Below are 16,912 nucleotides of genomic sequence, written 5' to 3' on the forward strand. Positions count from 1 at the left end.
AGGGAAGCCTGGCATGCTGCAGTTCATGGGACTGCAGTGTACTGGACAAGAATTAGCAACTGAACAACAACAATTCAATTAGTGGAATACTCTATAGAAGTCCCTGAAAAATGGGCAGCTATTCACGACAACATAGACAAATCTAGAAAAACATACAAAGAAACAAACAAAAAAGCCACACATAAATGAGTACATACAGTATAATTCTACTTATACAAAGTTTAAAATCAGGGAAAACTAACCTAATGTCTTAAAAATCAGGATAGCAAGTTATTCCTAGTAGGGGTGGGAGGAAGGGAGATAACAATACTTGGAAGTAAACCAGGGGTGACTTCTCATGAGCCAGCAGTATTGTTGCTTGTTAATATGCTGCTTCAAGGGAGGTATTAATGTAGTAACAATTGACCAAGCTATCCACTTATACTCTCTTATTTTTGTGTGTGTGTAAGTGTACATGTCCTGGTGTTTATTATGTGAACTCCTTCAGGAGGGTTATCCTGAATTTCTAGATTTGTGCCCAGCAAAAGCCTATATAAAATATGCATGTGACAGATTTTCTCTCGGACACAATACACAGGCCCCAGGGAGAAATCATCTGCTATCATGGATTATATATGCACTTGTTTCAAACAAGCACCTACACACAATCACACAACATGGCACTGTACACAAATGAAAAATTGCTCCAGGGCCTGTACCTAAGGAGACCTGATACCACCTGAGAGCCTAAAGAGATAGAACGTAGTAAAAATAAGACTCCAGGAAGTGTTCCTGAGCAGGTGGCCTTAAGACGGTGACATTTGACAAAAAAGAGTCAGCAGTGTGAAGCCCTAGGACAGAGCTGTCTAGGCAAGAAGAAACAGTAAATGCCAAGCTCTTGAGGTGAGAATGAATATGGAATTCATGAAAAATAGAACAATGCCTGGTGGCTGGCTACAGTGTAGGCATGGAGAAGTGACAGAGATGGGTTGGACCAGCAGGTAGTGGGTGGGACTAAGGTCACTGACAGTAGAGAAAATGGATTTTAGTGCAATTCTGAAGCCCCCAGAAAGTTAAAACTGATCAGTAACATGATCTAAGTGGCCTTTTCAAAAGTTCATTCTGTCTGTCATATAGAAAACGGATTGTGGAACAGAAATGGAGGCAGAAAACCTATCACAAGGTCATCATCATAGCCCTGATAAGAGACATTATCAGCTTAGAGTTGATAGGGATGCACCAAAGGAATCAAAGACTTCCCAGGTGGCTCAGTGGGTAAAGAACCCACTTTTCAATGCAGGAGACTCGGGTTCGATCCCTGGGTGGGGAAGATCCCCTGGGGAAGGGTATAGCAACCCACTCCAATATTCTTGCCTGGAGAATCCCACGGAAAGAAGAGCCTGGCCTACAGTCCACATGGTCACAAAGAGTTGGACACAAATGAAGTGACTGAGCATCCACACACTGAAATGATTGCATGTAGGGGTGAGAGACATAGAAGAATCCAATATTTGAGGACTTGAACAAATCAAAGAACAGTCAATTCCATTGACTGAGAAAATTTGGAAAGGCCAAGATCAACTGAAAGAATGCATGTACAGCATTTAGCCCAAAGCATAGGGCTTCCCAGGTGGCTCAGTGGTAAAGAATCCACCTGCCAATGCAGAAGACACCGGAGATGCAAGTTCGACCCCTGGATTGGGAAGATCCCCTGCAGGAGGGAAAGGGCAGCCCACTCCAGTCTTCTTGCCTGGAAAATCCCATGGACAGAGGAGTCTGGCAGGCTACAGAATATAGGGGCGCAAAGAGTCGGACAGAAATGAACACACAGGCACATAAGAATGTTTAATTAATGTCATTCTAAAAATTGTTTTCCCTATTGGATTGCCTCATCAGAGGCTATAAAACTCAATATAAAACATTGTCTGTGCACTTGATCATGACAACCATAAAAAGTCCCATTAAGGTTCTTCAACATCAATTTTCATACTTAATTCTGAAATGAGCTTCCCTTTTACAGGTAATGAGACTAAAAATTAAAGAAATTATTTCACTCAATGCCAACTTTATTCTCAAAGCCAAATTGTCCTGAAATCTATTCTTATGAACAAGAAATCCTTTTTAAATTGCTACATAGTAGAGTAGATATATTATTTATAACCAAAGTCAGCAGTAGTCACTTGTTCCCTCTCAGGGCAGCTCATATGGGTTGGAAATACATCTGTGTTCTGCAAATGCCAAGAGTAATTCAATATCTTCTGTTCTGCTAAATGATGGGACTTGAAATAGATAATTTATCTGTTGTCAAATAGAGCACATTAAAGAGTCTTTTTTGTAGCAAGGTAGAGTCAGAAAAAGTAGAGAATTAAACTTCTTTGTATGTCAGAGCAAATGAAATTGAGTTTTCAAGAGGCTGACTTTTCCGTAGAAAAGGCCACCCACAAATGTTTTGCATAGGTTTTTTGTAGGTTAGAACATCATGAAAATTCAGTTGATGTTTCATATCTGATTAGCTAGAGGGCAGAGGGAACAAAGGAAATGAAGCAGTGAATACTTAGAGGACAAATCATAAATTGGGCTAATTTGGAACACACACCAGTACATACACTTGTACACACACACACACATATACACACACATCTGTGTACTTAAAGTCCAACAGTAACTATAACAATTGTGTATTACTAAATCAAAGATATTTTCAGGGAGGATAATTTTATTATTGGCATTATTTAGAACTGTTGGCATGTGGTGATAAATATATCAATGTTGACAGTTTTTTAAAAATTATCTAAGAGGATATCTGTATCAAGGGTATACCATACCCAATCCTCCTCCCTTTGTCTGTATATTGTAAAAAAAAAAAAAGAAATGGTATGCAGAAATAAATGGATTACTAAAATTAGCATATATATGTGCATTTACATCACATATATATATTTGTAAATTATACATACATATTTTATTAAAGTGCAGGGTGATTTCAGCTAACATCTGTGTTACACTTAGAATGCATTAAGTGTAAAACACTAACATTTATCACAAGACCAGTAATTTCTAGAGCTGCAAAAATACAAGCATGCAGTGTAAGCATCTTTCTTGAAAGGACGAATGTTACAGTTTATATACAATAGTTTAGTTTTCAAATGTATTCTGAAATGCATGCAGTATTCAAAGTTATAAACTTTAACCTAATACCTAATGTCAGACTTCATATAAAGATAATCATCTCCCATGATGTTTATATAAAATGAATGTAATAAAATTTTTGATTGCACATTATAGAAATTCATATTAAAAGATAGAAAATACCACATGTACAGAAAACCTTTCATGTTCTCATCATTTTTTAAATCTCATTTTTTCCATAAAGAATAATGGAATCTCAGGATAAACATCCTAAACTTCAAACTAGTGTCTTTTACCCATTTTTTTTGTAATCATGTAAATGACACAAACACACAAAAATAAAAGCCATGAGCTAAAATGATCTTAAAATTTAGCTTTAATGTTGACTCTGATAAAGTGACTCTTTATGTGAGTAGAACATTCATCAATATATCATACAAGCAGTAAATTTTCTTAAAGTTTCTTCTCATGCAGATATAGCAAGTATCCTCATGAGGCTTTCGCAGTTATATGGCAAGTTATTTTACATTCACTTCATAATTTGAAGAAGGTAAAACAAAAGCCCAGAAGTCTAGATGGCTACAATGCACTTAAAAACTGTTAGAAGTAGTTGAGATATGTTTATGCCTTTGTACCAACCAGGCACACATGTATTAAAAACTGGGTGAAAGAAAATCAATAAAATGCATTAAGCCTGACTTGGTTCCACAAGTTAAAAAAATAAATAAATTAAAATGAAAACAAAGCCTATTATTCTATTCGAAATACACGGTCACCTACATGGTCTGAATCCTCTAGGAATACAGCCCATATTTAAAGGATTTACTGAGATAAGAGGTAACAGGAGGGTCAAGATTTGAGATCCATACTACATCTTATTGTGTCTGTAAATAGCATTCATATTCTTCAAATAGTTGAGAAATATTTGACTTAAATCCTGTTTGGCCCATGACAAAGAAGTGCCAGATTTGATTCAAACTGTTAGCGTATTGCATTAAGGACTAAGTACTTTTTCAAACCCCAGTTCTGGTTGGTTCCTTTGTACTCAGCAGCAACTAAAGCTATCCTGTCACTTGACAGAGAGACTTCTAAGGCAGCACCTTTGCCCAGGGCTGAGCCTTTGTGCACGGAGGCACTGTCTCAGAGAGATGTTTGGTGTTCTGTCTTGCAAAAGCGACTGCCTTTTTGTGGCTTCACCTGCTCTTTTAGACTCTGCTTGGTCTCTTGGTCTCTGTTGGTTATCCCTTGCTCTGATGTAAAAGAAAGCATTTCGTTTCTGCACAATTTGGTGTAGACCTTTCAGTTTGCAGACATCCCAAAACCAGCACTGTTTGTTGGCTTTCTTATCTTATTAGCCTGCTTAGAATGTATGGGATTCCTTCCACCACTATGTACACAGTGAGAAGTAGAAACCATGACTCCCTTCAGCTTCCAGCCACAGCTACTAGTAGAGAGATCCTGCGATTCCTTATGTGAATCCTAATGGACTCACTTTGCTCCATGACCTGGGTAATATTGACTGGTCATCTAATGCTTAAGTTGGCTACAGGATTGTGTGTCCTTGAGCATATCATTTCACATCAGTGGGTCTCAGATAACTCATTGGTAAAATGGAGGGGGTAAAAGGTAGACAAATTCATGTGCTATTTTAAATACGAGAGATGAAATAAATCATTATTGCCTGTGGTAAGTCAGTCATTCAGAAAGAAAGTGCAAAGGATTAGTTATTAACACCTTCATTCACTCATTCATTTATTTACTTATTAGAAGATAAGCTCCATGCAGACAGGAGACTTGTTTTTCTTCTCTGGGCATCCAGTATTAGAAGACAGTGTATGTTACAGGCTTAGAGAACAAAGTTAGGGCTGCTGGAGGAAAGGATAGGCAGAGGGGATAGCTAGGGAGCTTGGGATCAAGGTGTACACACTGTTATATTTAAAATGGATAACCAATAAGGACCTACTGTATAGCACAGGGAACTCTGCTCAATGTTGCGTGTCAGCCTGGAGGGGAGGCTGCCCTGGGGGAGAATGGATGCATGTATATATATGGTTGAGATCCTTTGCTGTCCATCTGAAGCTATAACAACATTGTTAATTGGCTACACTCCAATACAAAAGTGAAAGTGTTACTCACTCAGTCCTGTCCATCTCTTTGCAACCCCCTGGACTATAGCCCTCCAGGCTCCTCTGTCGATGGGATTCTTCTGCAGGCAAGAATACTAGAGTGGGTTGACAATCCCTTCTCCAGGGGATCTTCCCAACTCAGGGATCGAACCTGGGTCTCCTGCATTACAGGCAGATTCTTTCCCATCTGAACCACCAGGGAAGCCCCACTCCAATACAAAATAAAAAGTTGAAAGACAAAGAACAGTGTCTGGCACATATGCATATATCCAGAAGATAGAAAGATACGTCGAAAGAAATAAAGGTAAGTTATTACCCTCAAGTAAGCATTCCAGTTGTTTTACAGTGAAAAAAGCTTGGGGGAAGAAACCTCAAAACACCAGAGTTTCTCCTTCCACTTTGAAACTTGCTTGGTATATGATCTTTGGCATCATTTAACCACACTTTCACTTTAAACCTCAGTTTAGTCATCAGGAAATGGAATAATGTGTACTGCATGAGAATAATATATTGAGTTCAGTCATATAAAACAGAAAATCCAAGTGAGTAATAAAGGCTTAAACAGGATGAGCATATATTTTTCTTCAAGTAATAAAAATTCCATTATTGGCAATTTAGGTCAGGCTTTATAGCTCCATGATACTAGCAAAGACCCACTTTCTTCATGCCCCCTGCTCATCTGTCCATGGGATTTTCCAGCCAAGTCCACAGCTATAGTTCATGGGGTCACAGAGAGTCAAACATGACTGAGCATACACACAATTGCTCATCTGTCCTTAGCATGTTCACCTCCTTTCATGGTGACAGATGGATGTTGGCGCTTCAGTATCACAATATTCCAGGCAGAAAGATGGGAAGAACAAAAGTGCAAAGAGCCATTCTGGCTGAGGTGGCTTCCTTTAAGAAATTAGGCACATGCTATACTTTCCCTTAGATCACAATGGTGAGAACTATATCATGTATTTACAAAGGATGCTGGGGAAATGTAATTTTTTAACTGTTCAGTTGCATATCCAACAAGTTCAAAACTTTGTTACTAAGGAGGTAGGGAAGAATAAATCTTGAGGAAAAAAACAGCTGTTTTAGTCACAAGGAAATCAAAGCAATCAATCCTAAAGGAAATAAACCCTAAATATTCATTGGAAGGACTGATGCTGAAGCTGAAGTTCCAATACTTTGGCCACCAGTGTGAAGAGGTGACTCATTAGAGAAGACCCTGACACTGGGAAAGATTGAAGGTGGGAGGAGAAGGGGATGATGGAGGATGAGATGGTTGGACGGCATCACTGACTCGGTGGACATAAGTTTGAGCACACTCCAGGAGATGTGCTCAAGTGAAAGACAGGGAAGCCTGGCATGCTTGGGATTGCAAAGAGTCAAACAAAACTTAAAGACTGAACAACAACAAATCAACATTTATTTCATGGGTGTTTAGGGTTAATTATTTCACGGTGGTTGATATGGAGAGAAAGTAATGTCCAGTGATGAATAAAATAAAATGCTTTCTCTAGACTGTTTGTGTCCCCCAATATTCATATGCTGAAACCTAATTTCTGAAGTGATAGCATTAGAACATGGGACCTTTGGGGAGGTGATCGGGTCATGAGAGTAAAGTCTTCATGAAGGGAATTACACAAGAGACAAGCCTACACATGGCCATCACCATACGGTCAATACCAAAAATGCCCTTTCTTAAATTAATTTTTATTGCAGTCGAGCTGTTTGCAATGTTGTGTTAGTCTCTGCTGTATAGCAGAGTGAGTCAGTTATACATATATCCACTCTTTTTTAGATTCTTCCCATCCAGGTCACCACAGAGCACTAAGTAAAGTTCCTTATGCGATACAGCCAGAACTTTTTTGGCATCACTTTTCTCCAGTTTGTGGGTCATCTGCGCAGTAGCTCTTTGGTGGCGCTGACTGTGACCTGCTCAAAGAGGAGTTATACCACACGTGGTGCCTCTCGGGTCTGCAGTGCCTCCCAGGTCTCTGGTGCCTCCTATTACAAGACCTTCTAGAACTAACACCAAAAAAAAAATGTCCTTTTCATCACAGGGGACTGGAATGCAGGAGTAGGAATTCAAGAAATACCAGGAATAACAGGCACTTTCGGCCTCGAAGTACAAAATGAAGGAGGGCAAAGGCTAATAGAGCTTTGCCAACAGAACACACTGGTCATAACAAACACCCTTTCCCAAAAACACAAGAGACAACTCTACACATGGACATCACCAGATGGTCAATACCAAAATCAGATTGATTATATTCTTTGCAGCCAAAGATGGAGAAGCTCTATACAGTCAGCAAAAATAAGACCGGGAGCTGACTGTGGCTCAGATCATGAACTCCTTACTGGAAAATTCAGACTTAAATTGAAGAAAGTAGGGAAAAACACTAAACCATACTGGTATGACCTAGATCAAATTCCTTAAGATTATATAGTTGTAGTGACAAATAAATTCAAGGGATTATATCTGATAGACAGATTGCCTGAAGAACTATGGATGGAGGCTTGTGACACTGTACAGGAGGCAGTGATCAAGATGATCCCCAAGAAAAAGAAATGCAAACAGGTAAAAGGACTGTCTGAGGAGGCCTTACAAATAGCTAAGAAGAGAAGCTAAAGGCAAAGGAGAAAAGGAAAAATATACCCCTTTGAATGCAGAGTTCCAAAGAATAATAAGAAGAGACAAGAAAGCCTTCCTCACTGATCAATGCAAAGAAATAGAGGGAAATAATAGAATGGGAAAGACTAGAGACTGCTTCAAGAAAATCAGAGATACCAAGGGAATATTTCATACAAAGATGGGCACAATAAAGGGCAGAAATGGTATGGACCTAACAGAAGCAGAAGATATTAAGAAGAGGTGGCAACAATACACAGAAGAACTATACAAAAAAGATTTTCATGACCCAGATAACCAGGATGGTGTGATTACTCACCTAGAACCAGACATCCTGGAGTGCGAAGTCAAGTGGGCCTTAGGAAGCATCACTACAAACAAAGCTAGCGAAGGTGATGGAATTCCAGCAGAGCTATTTCAAATCCTAAAAGATGATGCTATGAATGTGCTGCACTCAATATGCCAGCAAATTTGGAAAACTCAGCAGTGGCCACAGGACTGGAAAAGGTCAGTTTTCATTTCAATCCCAAAGGAAGAAAATGCCAAAGAATGTTCAAACTACTGCACAATTGCCCTCATCTCACACACTAGCAAAGTAATGCTCAAAATTATCCAAGCCAGGCTTCAAAACTACGTTAACCAAGAATTTCCAGATGTTCAAGCTGGATTTAGAAAAGGAGGGGAATCAGAGATCAAATTGCCAACATCCATTAGATCATTGAAAAAGCAAGAGAGTTCCAGAAAAACATCTACTTCTGCTTTATTGACTATGCCAAAACCTTTGACTGTGTGGATCACAAGAAACTGTGGAAAATTCTGAAAGAGATGGGAATACCAGACCACCTGACATGCCTCTTGAGAAACCTATATGCAGGTCAGGAAGCAACAGTTAGAACAATGGACTGGTTCCAAAATGAGAAAGGAGTATGTCTAGGTTTTATATTGTCACTCTGCTCATTTAATTTATGTGCAGAGTACATCATGTGAGATGCCAGTCTAGATGAAACACGAGCTAGAATCAAGATTGCCAGGAGAAATGTCAATAACCTCAGATATGCAGATGACACCACCCTTATGGCAGAAAATGAAGAGGAGCTAAAGAGCCTCTTGATGAAAGTGAAAGGGAAGAGTGAAAAAGTTGGCTTAAAACTCAGCATTCAGAAAGTGAAGATCATGGCATCCGGTCCCATCACTTCATGGCAAATAGATGGGGAAACAATGGAAACAGTGAGAGACTTTATTTTCCTGGGCTCCAAAATCACTGCAGATGGTGACTGCAGCCATGAAATTCAAAGACACTTGTTCCTTGGAAGAAAAGCTATGACCTACTTAGACAGCATATTGAAAACCAGAGACCAACAAATGTTTGTGTCATCAAAACCATGGTTTTTCCAGTAGGCATGTATGGATGTAAGAGCTGGACCATAAAGAAACTGAGTGCCAAAGAACTGATGCTTTTGAACTGTGGTGTTGGAGAAGACTCTTGAGAGTCCCTTGCATTACAAGGAGATCCAACCAGTCCATCATAAAGGAAATCAGTCCTGAATATTCATTGGAAGGACTGCTGCTGAAGCTGAAACTCCAACGTTTTGGCCACCTGATGTGAAGAAATGATTCATCGTAAAAGACCCCTGATGCTGGGAAAGATTGAAGGCAGGAGAAGAAGGGGATGACAGAGGATGAGATGGTTGGGTGGCATCACCGACTCGATGGACATGACTTTGAGCAAGCTCCAAGAGTTGGTGATGGACAGGGAAGCCTGGCGTGCTGCAGTCCATGGGGTCACAGAGTCAGACACAACTGAGCATCTGAACTGAACTGAACTGATGCTATAGAGCAGATTCTGATTAGTTATCCATCTTATATATAGTGCTGTGTGTATGTCTGTCCTAACCTCCCACTTCAGCCCACTCCCCCCTCTTCCACTGGTAAACTTGTTTTTTTTTTTTTTTTGCATCTGTGACTCTATTTCTGTTTTGCAAATAGATTCATCTGTGCCATTTTTCTGGATTCCACACATAAGTGATATTATATGATATTTGTCTTTCTCTGTCTGACTTCTATAGGTCCATGCATGTTGCTGCAAATGACATTATTTCATCCCTTTTATGGCTGAGTAATATTCCATTAATTACATACGAAACAGACTTCAGGAAGCTCTCTCACCTTTTTCATCATGTGAACATAGAACCATCTGTAAATGAGGAAGTGGATATTAGATCTGATAGAGCTTTGATCTCGTACTTCCCAGCCTTCAGAACTGTGATAAATAATGTTTCCTGTTTAAGCCACCCAGTCTGATATTTTGAGAGTACCAATTCCATGCTGTTTCTAACATCTTGGAAAAGAGTTAATAAAGGAATATTTATAAGTCTTTTCTCCCTTCAGCAAGTCTATTATAAAGCTTAATAAAAACCTGGTGTAGAAGTCCCAAAGCTACTATAAAAGATTGGGATGCCGACTCTGTTACATACTCAGTTCTTTGATTCTTTCATCGATAGAAATTGATATGATGCCAGATGAGAAATTTAGCAAGGCTTTATTGGGACTCTTGCCGCAACATGAGGGACTGAAAAAAAGAAACTGGTTTCCCTGCTCACTCTCTGTGTCAGGGAAGGGGAGAGCTATTCCCCTCAATGAGGTAAGGGTGGCATGGTCATTGGTTAGGTTGGGAAGGGTGGTGTAGGTGGTCTGCCAACCCTCTTAGTGTTAAGTTGTGTACAGAGATCATGCACAGTAATCTGCTTCTGCTCCCAGGTTCTCAGAAGTGGAAGTTGGATTTTTGCCTTTCTGTATCTCTTTGTTCATACTTTACCCCAGCTACTGGACTACTGGGCATGGGTGAAGTTGTTTTTAATCCCTTAGACTTTCTTTGTATTCTGTGGCTTTAAGAGCTATTAGTCTAGGGGCAAGCACTCCAGTAAAAAGTACCAGGGCCCAGGTTACAGCCTGTCTCATTGTACCTCTTGGTTAAAGAAGCATGGCAGGCGTTGCTATATCCATTTTTGAGAACAGTTTTGTACATTTCATAGGGTGATCAATGTTATTTTGGTCAGCTGAGTGGCTGAATAACCACCCACGCTAGCTTTCCTTACCAAGGTCAAAATTCTCTAAAGCATTCACACAATAGGAGATAGTACCCTGAAACTTTACTAATTTTAAACTCTCCACCTACATTTTTCACGGATAAAATTGCCCCATAAGAAGCATAAAATCCTCTACCATACTATTCTGTTCCATTTGACCCATTCTGTAAATTGCAAATTGGCTATTGATTATGACAATATTTTATATTTCCTCATATTTAAAAATAGAATGATATCACTGACTTTATTAATCAAAGAAAGTTTACATGTCAGTTCAAGTAATGGAATGAGAGTTCTTCACCAGCCGCAAATTACTGTGAAAATATGAACTGTTGTTATTATTATATTTTGCTTTGGTTCATCTTGTTCTGCTCTATCAACATTATTTTTCCTCCCACACAATTCTTTGCTCAATAACGATTTCATAAAAACACATCATCTTCTTATGGCATGGCAATCCTTCATAATTAAAATGAAAGTAAAAGAAATTAAATACAGACATAATTTTATTTCCTTCTGAAAATTCTCTCCTAATTTGCCATCCTAGTTATTACCTTCACATCTCCCAGCAATAACCAATGTGAATTTCAAAGTATATTTGAATATTTGAATGGTTATTTACTCATTTCTATAATTTATACTCATTGTTTGCCATATATAACCCTATTCAAATAATTCATTTACAGAAAATTCAACTATTAGCAATAATGAAGAGAAGCAGGACATTGATAATTTAAAAGAGTGTTTAGGACAGTTCTTATTTGTTTGGGGGGTGACTTTTTTTAAGAGGATTTGCTTTCATAATTATATTTTTGTCTCACTAGAATTAAACTTTATTTGCATTCCTTTGGCAGGGAAGCATGAGATAGTGAGGAGAATTCTGAGTACAGAGAGAAGATGGTCTGGATATAAACAAAATTCCATTATGAACAAGCCACACAATTTTAAAATATACTGGTCATTCGCCACTGATCACATAACACATTTGCTTATGTTCATTGCATTTCTCCACCATATTATAGAGTCCTTGAGTAGAGGGACCAACTGCAAACAAGTTCTGTAACTGTCAAGGTGAAATGTACCGCACCCAGCCCTTAGTCTGAATAGGATCAGTAAGTAGCAAGAATATTGTCGTCTCATTCTGGGGTTGCCCACATAAACACATAGTTCTGGGGTTGATCCCAAAGCTAATAAGCTGATGTGATTTTGTTCTGTCTTTTATTCTCTCCTTTCTGATATAGTCATTTGGCCTGCGTTTGTGCATATGCTTATATGCAGAGAGAAAGACAGAGGAGAGAGGAAATTGGGTAGAATAATAAAAGAAAATGATGTTCCAACTCATTTTTCTTTTCTCCCCAAATTCACAGTGGCATCAAGAATGATTTCAGGGGAGAAAAACAATCAGATAAACATTTAAAACTCATATTTCATAAATATAAAGTGATTTTGGAGTTTACCTCCATGAATGTAATGGAACACTTCATGCTTGTATTTAATTTAGAATAAGATATGCATTAGCTGTCTCTTGGCTAGTTTCATTTATAAACTATTAATGATTTAATTTGAATTTTCATCAAGAAGAAAAAAAGAGAACAGTTATTGCTTAGGTTTCTTTTTCTCCAGACTCTGAGTCATAATTTGATTAAGCACTGTTTATAGTTTCACATATCACATTTGCATTATCTAGGTCTGCAACTGAGTAAATATATTTAATTTATCATCTCATATATTTTTTAATCTAGGCATATGAAGATCATTAGATTTTCTTATAATGCCATGTTTCCTTTAAACTCACAGATAATACTTTCACTTCCTTTTCTTTGAAAATAACATTGTTCACAAGTTGAAGACCAAAAGAAAACCAAAATATTCTGACCTAGTTCACAGATTCCATTTTAAAAGTAATTGCATTTTTACTGTATATTGTGTGATGTTTCCAAATTACTTTTTTACACAGACTTAATTTCCCCACTGTATGTCTCCTTTTAAGAGCTATGTAAGTAGTTAACCATGTTTTGAAATTTCTAAAAAAATCCTTAATAGAGCTTAAGCTAAGATAACACAAAAGAATATTATTAAAATGGAAGAAATGAATACAATATATGAGCTCAAGAGACTGTGATTATTATCTACAATAATAGAAAGAATTGTTTTCAGGAAACAGAAGTATAAAATTACAAAAATGAAAATTGATTTTAGCTATTAGGGAAATAGGATGGAAGTCTTTAAACTCTGTGATACACTTCTGAACTAGGTATGTGTAATAGTTTATTAACTTCTTTATATTTTATTTTTTTAACTTTGCAATATGCCAGTTTATTCCTTTTTAATATTTCTGTGTTCATCTATTATTTCTCAACTGTAGTACAAATACTTTACAATGTTGTGTTGGTTTCTGCTGTAGACAACATGAATCAGCTATATGCTTATATCCCCTTCCTCTCTAGTCTGTCTCCCACCCCCTCATCCCAACCCTTTAGGTCATCACAGAGCATCAGCTGGATTCCCTGTGCAATATAGCAGCTTCCTGCTAGGTATGTATTTTACACACTGTAGTCTATACACACACACACACACACACACACACACACATATATATCTATAAGTGCTACTCTCTTAGTTTGCCCCAAGAAAATGAACACTTCATATGTAATACTTTATTAGCTTGTTTAAAAGAACATGAAAGAAAAGCAGCAGAGACAACTGCCTCTATATGTATGTACATACGTATGTATCTCTCTATCTGCATGCATATTCAGTTGTGTCTGACTCTTTGCAACCCCATGGACTGTAGCCCACCAAGATCCTCTGTCCACAGAATTCTCCAGGAAAGAATATTAGAGTGGGTTGCCATTCCTCCTCTAGGGGATCTTCCTGACCTAGTGATTGAACCTGCATCTCCTGCATTGGCAGGCAGATTCTTTACCACTGAGCCCCCTAGGAAGCTCATCTATGTATCTCTCATATATCATCTCTATCACCAGAGTGGTGATGTCTCTCCAGCCTAAGATTCACTGTTTTTTAATTAATTGTTATTGGAATATTGTTGCTTTACAATGTTGTGTTAGTTTCTAGTGTACAGCAAAGGGAAATCAGTGACACATATGCATATATCCCCTCTAAAATTCACTCTTTAGACCCATGGCTCTCTTTACCAATGGTTTCAGGCTCAACTTCCCCAACCTTCCTGGGCCTCCCTCAAAAAAAAAAAGAAGTCAGGAAACCAAGAATCAAACTTCAGTGTCCTGGAGCTAGAACATACAGGGAGATGGAGCTGAGAGATTTGAAAGCATAGAGCCAAATTCAGAGCAGCAGAAAATTGGAGCAGATGAGCTGGTGGGCTGGCCTGAGCTTAGCCACCCTTTGTCATAGGACTATAAGAAGAGTCGGAAGATGAGGAAGTGACACGAGACATCTCCTCTGAGTCAGACGACCGCCAGGGTAGCTGTAACTCAGGGGTGACCACTGTCAGAATTAGAAACAAACTGTATCTGGAGGAAAGTTTCCCCAAGATAACTGCAGGATTAAGATCACAGACAGAGACTATCAAACACACTAAAAGCCAAATCTCTATCGTGACAAACAAGACAGAAAAATTTGAAAGCAAGAACTACAGATTTGGGAACTGCTGGATATAGAGGATGGAATAGCTATGTATAAAATGTAAGGAAACAAAGAATGCATTTATAAAGTAGACATAGAAGAAGTCATAAAGAACGGTATATTTGAAAAATACATTGAATTTCTAGAAATGACAAACACAACCACTGAAATAAAAACAAACTCAATGGACAAGTGAAATGACAGATTAGATGCATTTGAAGGAGAATTTTATGAACTTAGAAAAATACATGTAAAATTACTTCTGAAAAAAATAAGGAAAGATCAGGAGGTGGAAAACAAGAAAGAAAGATTAAGAGATGAAGTACAAAATGAAGATTCCTAAGTCATGTCTAGCTGAAGTTCCAAGAGCGAAGACTAAGCAGAATGCTGAGGAGACAGTATTTAAAGTCATAATAGCAGCAAGTTTGCCAAGTGTAAAAATATGGATCTACAGATTAATGCATCCCAATCAGGATTAAAAAGAAATATATGCCAAGACACAGAAGGAAAAATGAAAAAATTGCCAAAGACAAAAATCTTGAAATAGAAAAAAGGAGAGCCTGCCTACAAATGGAATGATTGTTTAAAAGACCACAGAATCTCAACAATAGCAGCGGAAGTCAGAGACATGAAATGTTATACTTAAAAGTTTGAGAGATCATTGTCAATAGGAATTGCTACTTAAAATACATTTATATTATTTTATGTAATTCCAAAGTATTATCCTAAACACTATATATTATATAGGATAGCATGTATGTGTAATAGAACTATACTCACTGTAGTACAGTATTTTTGGAGTAGTGGCTATACTAAAAGGAGGAGAGGTAAGAATATGGGGTAAGGGAGGAAGACATTCATAGACGTGTGTTACAAGAAGTGTTACGTTTTTTAATATGTGTTGATTCATGGGTTTACATTGTATCATAATAAAAAAGCAGGCAAGCATAAACCAAGATAATAGTGTGTCATCAACCAAGTTCTGGGTTATAATAAAACACTGAATAAAAAATAATCTTTATCCATTAAGTGAATTTAAGAAGTAGATAACAAGCTACAATAATCACTTAGTACTATTATGTAACTGTTAATAATAATCCTTAAAATCTTACAAGAGGAAGAAGCAGCTCTCAAGTTTATGGATGTACTCTGGGACTAGTCCTCAACAACACTGATTGCTTTTCTCCCCTCAGGGTTGAGATGGAAAACAGCTTCAACATGATTTCCTAGCATCACGGACTCTGAATCTCTTTTCTATTATACACAGAAAAACACCTATCATCAAAATAAATAGTTACTAATCTGCTTCTAATGGCTGTACACAGGCTCAGAAAGAAATGGGGTGAACTGGAGGTGCTGAAGTAAGTGTATGAGGGAAATAGCTTTAGGGAAGTATTAAGTATAAATTATCGAGAGAAATGATTCAGGACGACTATGTTCATGAAATTTCTCTGATTTTATTTTGCAAAAGTATTGAGTGCTGTTATTTTATATCATGATGCATTTTGAAATACTGTCTCCATTAGTCCTACCTCACTTAATATTATTTCTATCACCACTTTGTGTCACCCTGGCCCTGAGTAGCAATATAGAGAAAGAAAGACACTGATTTGGATCACAGAGTCTTGCCAGGATTTGTTGATTCCATGATGGCTGCAATCAACATTGGCATAAAACTACAGATAAATACAGCCAAGTTCAAATGATGTATCTCTACCAAAATTTATTTCAGCCAAGTTCAAATGATGTATCTCTACCAAAATTTACTTTAGCTAAATACAGACGTTTCAACATTTTTTAATTAAAATGATCACATGCTTGTAAAAGAACCTTTATACCTTGCTATTAGTTTTTAATAAACAAAGGACTATGTTAAATTTTTACATTTTCCATATATCATCTGTATTAAATTCTTTCACATTTGAAAATATAGATATTAAATGTTTGCTTTAGCATATTGTTGTATCAGAAAATATTCAATCAGGTTTGATAAAAGTAAATATGTTCCTAGAAAACTTGTTATAGATTCTTTCAAAATGAGTACTGCTTCAAAAAGACTTGAAATTAGCCTCATACATATATAGTAATCTTTCATGATAGCTGTTAATGGACTATAAATAAGTTCAGTTCAGCTCAAAGAAACTTTATAATGTAGCTTCCAAGATTTCTTTCCTTACAACATTGAAGATTTCAGAGCAATAATTTTTATACCATAGCAAAAACTTGAATAGCTCTATAGAAATATAATAGTTAGGCTAATAAGATATACAAGCACAAATAAACATAACAAAGAAGACATTTTTCAACATAAGGATATGTTTAGTCTCCATATTAATCTATGTTGTCACAAACAGCAGGATTTCCTT

This window comes from Odocoileus virginianus, chromosome 22 (assembly GCF_023699985.2).
Source record: "Odocoileus virginianus isolate 20LAN1187 ecotype Illinois chromosome 22, Ovbor_1.2, whole genome shotgun sequence".
NCBI classification, from domain to species: Eukaryota; Metazoa; Chordata; class Mammalia; order Artiodactyla; family Cervidae; genus Odocoileus; species Odocoileus virginianus.